Here is a 5,401-nt window from a genome sequence, read left to right as displayed (position 1 = left end):
TGTCTAGGACTGTACCAAGCTGTACCTATTGTCTTGGTACAAATATTAACAGTGACCCCTTTCACTCTCAAAAATATCCCATTTAGGCAAAAAAACAATTTGGTTACCCTAGCTATAGTTAACCATTTTCACTACTTCCTTCAAGCTTTTCTTTATTCAAAGTCAAACAAATAAGAATATCTTAATATATGGCTTATTTAACCATTCTGCTACTGATGGGCAGCTGGCTTATTTCCAATTGTTTGCTATTACAATCAATGTAGCAGTGCTGTAGCATTTACACGTGTGGAGTTGTACTACAGGAAAATACTTAGAAGCAGGATTGCTGGGTCAAATGGCACATGAATCTGTAATTTTGATAGAAATTGCCAAATTTCCGTCAGTTGGGGTTGTGACATTCTGCAATCCTAAAACAAGTTGTGAGAAATCCTGTTTTCCTATAACCTTGCTCTCACATGTCACAGACTACATGACTGGATCCAAAATTAGCAACTGTGACCTAGAGGGGAACACTGTTGGTTAATCCCTTCCCCAGAACCCGACCTGGCTCCCTAGACCTGCCAAAGAAATGCTAGTGTATTAATATTTTGTTTCAATCAAGTGATGTAAATTTTTTTTTAAAAATCTTTATATCAAGGGCTTTCATCAATACTAAGAACTTTCAGTATTTTCCTATTTTTTTCTTAATAATTAATAGTTTTTCTATTAAATCTCCTAACAATGTTATTCTAACCAGTGGTCCTTTAATCTGAGGCATACAAATTTCTAAGAACTATGGAAGATTGTTCTGTCAATAATACGTTAGGGTGCAGTAATCAGGTACGTAGCCCTTGGGCAGCACTTACTCATCATCAGTTTTCAGACCCTTTGGGCTAATGCAGTTAGTTGAGTTAATTGCCCATATCCTACTGTTAGAATGGTCTTGCTAGAATAAAGAAAATGAGCCCATTTGGAGCAAAAAATCAGGCTCATGAGTGAAGGGTTTCTCAAACTGTGGCCCTTGGGCCACCTACTTCTGAGTCGTCTGAAGTGCTTGTTCAAAGGGTAGATTCCTGGACTGGCTTTATATCTACTGAGTTTCACAATTCCAGGCTTTTCACGTCATTGTTCTGATCATTAACACTCTTGTTCATAATTGTTGTCAAAAGCCACGTACAGGACCCCAGACCAGTGCTCTGCAGGAACCTCCTAGCTCCCCTCACCCTGATGTTTAGAGAGGATTTCCTTTTTTTTTCCCACTGTCTCATGATTTTTAAAAAGTATTTTGTTATGAAAAATTTCAAACATAGGTGAAAATAGAATAGTACAATAACCTCCACGTATCCATGATCAACGTTAGCAGATACCAACTCATAGCCATTTTGTTTCATCTCTGTCCCTACCAATGGCTCCCCATCACTAGAAACCTTAGACATCTTATTTCATCTGTAAATATATTTTAGTAAGTATCGAGAGTTTCTCCTGCCCCCATAGAGGAGCAGCCGATAGGAGAGGGGGCTGGAGAGGCCTGGGGTGGGTGGAGGGAAAGCACTAGAAGGACGATGGCCCAGCGGGGTGTCCAGTGGATCTCCTCTGGGCTGGCTGTTACCCTGCTATGAGGAGTCTGTAAGAGGCACATCCTGAGATCCCCGGGCTCTAAATGCCATTCTGTCCTGTCTCCTGAGGGGGCTGTCCCTGCTGGGGAGAAGCCCTCCTGATGTGGACACCACTGAGCATCAGCGGCTGAGTGCAGCTTTGCTATAAGTGAAGTGCTTCGTGGCAGCTTGAATATTATGCCAGACCTTTTCCACACTTCAGTAGGTTTGGTTTCTGTATTTCATTAGCATTTTGTCCTCACTCCCTTTCCTTGCACAAGCACATAACTCCAAAAAGCATTCACTCCTCTGCAATCCTCAATATCCTACCTGAATTGGAAGTGGATTTTTCTCCCCCTTTAAAGAAAAAGATGGCCCTATGCAATATAATAATTTCTGTTCCTGTAGAGAAAACCCAAGCACTTCACTGACTGTGTGATAAAATGCCACTTCATGCTCTTGGAGCTGTGATTGGCCATCACTTGTACAGTAGTCCTCTAAGAGCCTAAAAGCCTTCACTCCATTGTGCTACTGACCGAGACAAGCATAGCAGACAGTGGGGAAACCACAGCCGCACCTCTCAGGTCAGTAACACAGGTGGCAAGAAGGAACCACAAACCCAAACTGCAGGCGCTCCAAAAGAAACCTCTTCCTCATCTCAGAGTTATAAAGTTTCCTACTAAATCCTGAGAGGGGATGTGTGAAGATTAGGATTAGGCTGTTGATTGACATTTGTCCCCCCCAAGCAAAGAACTTCTTGCTGTTGGAACTGCTTTTCACATTCTGATTTCTACAGGGTTTGGCTTTTTTTTTCTTCTCCAACATATTCCCAATAACAAAGGTCTTTCATCATTTGATAAACTGTTTTAAAAGAGATATATTTCTTCATCCTTAAGACACCATTCTGCAATCTTGTGAAAGACCGTGGTTTCAATGCAAGACGCAAAGGGTTGGGACACGGGCTTAGACTTCTCAGCCTAGTCAGCACCTTGCTGTTTGACTGCTCAAGCGCTTGGGACCTAAGGGCACTTGGTGGAAGCCTGTTGGGCAAAATCAGCCACTGTGCGAGGCACCCTGGAGCACAGAAGAGGCGCCAGGTACCATTTTTCTTCCTGCCTCTTTAACAGCTTGGTAAATTGCGCCTTAATAAAAATGTGAAAAAAAATGTAAGCAAAAAAAAGTAAATTACAACAACAATAAGCTACTTTTTCACCCATATAATTGACAAATATTTCAAAGAATCATAATACCCTAAGTTAGCAATGGTATGGGAAAGGAGGTCGCTGATAATGGGAATTTAAGTTGACACAACTCTTCCGAAGAGGAATTTGGCAGGACCTGTCAAAAACCCTTTCAAATGCATATCCTTTAATCTACTAATCTCTCTCCCAAGGAAATAATCAGACTGAGTTTGAAACTGTCTGCAACAAATGTTTATGATAAGAGAAAATTAAATGTCCAAGTATGTAGATTGTGTTAAGTGAGTTGTTATAAATTTGTAAAATGGAAATCTCTGAAGTCCTAAAAAATTATGAGGTAGAGCTATATTTATTGGTATGGAAATATTCCACAGTACATTGTTTTTCTCTTGCATATATTTCTTGTCGCTTTATCCCCCCTCTTTGCAATGATGGATGCTACCATCAGCTATAATTAACATCAATAAACAGTCAGGTACTCCACTCTGTTGAAATCTAGACAGACATTAGAATTCTGAAACAATGTGAATATTGTTACAATTTCACTAAAATAGTACAAAGAAACCTGCTGGTTCCTTTAATGAAATCAAATTCAGATGTCATCGGAGACGTGAGACCTTCTTTTGGGAGAAAGTAGCTGAGCCGTGTAGTCACAGCTCTTATCCTCAGATAATCACCTTCCACCATCATCCTTGGAGGAGTCCATGGAGGGAATATTTCCTTATCTCATATTTTTCTCAAAAATGTCTTGATGGAAAAGTGAAATTAGTGCAGCTGGAAAATTAGAAATAAATGACAAACTTCTAATTTAATACTGAGGTAGGTAAAAAGGAAGGAGGTCCTTTATTATTTAAAAGTCTTCGAATCTAAAAGGTATGTTTCTAGACATTACTTGCAAAGGGACCAAAATGGAGAGCGAACATTGAGGTGGGTGGAGAAAATGCTTAACAACAATTAGAAATTTGGTCGAAATTCTCCCCAAACAATGCAAAATTTGTTTTTGGGGGTTTGTTTTGTTTTGTTTTGTTTTTTGTGGTATGCGGGCCTCTCACTGTTGTGGCCTCTCCCTTTGCGGAGCACAGGCTCCGGACACGCAGGCTCAGCAGCCATGGCTCACGGGCCCAGCCGCTCTGTGGCATGTGGGATCTTCCCGGACCGGGACCGGGGCACGAACCCGTGTCCCCTGCATCGGCAGGCGGACTCTCAACCACTGCGCCACCAGGGAAGCCCCAAAATTTTTCTTTAAATTTACAAATTTGTTCATTAAACATTTATCAAGCACCTATTGTGTGGCAGCTCAGATATATAAAGATGAGCAAATAGTCTCTTCTCAAAAAGCTCCCAGTCAGACTGTCCTGGATATGGTCAGGGACTACACCATGTTTCAGTTCTGGTCTATGTGGGCAAGTCCCTTTCTGCATAACCACCAGTGACCCATTCCACTCATTTTTTCACATATTTAAACTAATTCAACTAACTGGTTGTTTCAGTGTCACACAGATATAACCTATCTCCATATGTTGGGGTGTCCTGGCTCTCAGTCCTGGGCCCTCTTCTCTTCTTTGTACACATTACTTCCCTAGGTGATCTCATCTAGTCTTATGGCTTTAAGTACCATCCAAATATGATGACTCCAAATTTGTGTCTCCAGTTCCACAGTCAAATTTGCAGTGGCCTATTTGACATCCAACTTGGACATCTGACACACATCTCAGATCTCTCTGGGGACAATGGCACAGATCCTATGCTCTGGTTGGCCAGCCCTGCTGTAGCAGGTGCTAAACTCTGCCAATGCTGGCACTCCACACAAGAGCAGGAAGGAGGGGGGGCCCACCTCTCTCGGTTGTTCACTTGGCAACTTGCTTATTTCCTCGGTTACTTCTGGTCCTTGTTCCCTTGACTCTGAGCTTGGAATTCTGCCAGAAGCTCCCCTGACCCCATAGCTACCTTCTGAATGTGTTTTGGATTAGGGTTTCCTCGGTTAATATGATCCCTTCTGCTTTTTATCATTCATGAATTTTTTTCAAAGTTTTAAGCTTTCTGGTTGTGCTTCTTATTTTCTCTCTTTTTAATTCATTCTTTTAATGTTTTAAGGTATTTTTTCTGGATGTTTTGCATGGGGGTAGAAACATACACTCAGTTTTCCATCTCGATTCAATATCTATTCTCCCTTTCTTATAGATTCAGTGTTATACTGAATATAAGCCAATTTAATGACTCAGTTATTTTGTTAATTATCGTCCTGTGCTCTAGGACTAAAATACCTTCAGGAGCTATTGAGATGTGTGGCACTGCTGCACCCAAACACTAAGTGACACTCAATTGTTTGTTGAAGAAGTAGAAAGCAATCAGAGGTCTCATGGTTATTGTTTCCTTTAGCTATGAATTCTCACTTCTTACTTCCTTCACTGTCTCACTGTTGTAATTGGTGGTCTTATGTTTCATACAGTTGCCTCTCCTTTAGATAAAAAAAAACATGCGGGCTTCCCTGGTGGTGCAGTAGTTGAGAGTCCGCCTGCCGATGCAGGGGACACGGGTTCGTGCCCTGGTCTGGGAAGATCCCACATGCCGCGGAGCGGCTGGGCCCGTGAGCCATGGCCACTGAGCCTGCGCGTCCGGAGCCTGTGC

The sequence above is a fragment of the Mesoplodon densirostris genome, chromosome 20 (assembly GCF_025265405.1).
Source record: "Mesoplodon densirostris isolate mMesDen1 chromosome 20, mMesDen1 primary haplotype, whole genome shotgun sequence".
Lineage (NCBI taxonomy): Eukaryota > Metazoa > Chordata > Mammalia > Artiodactyla > Ziphiidae > Mesoplodon > Mesoplodon densirostris.
This window is presented reverse-complemented; position numbering follows the sequence as displayed.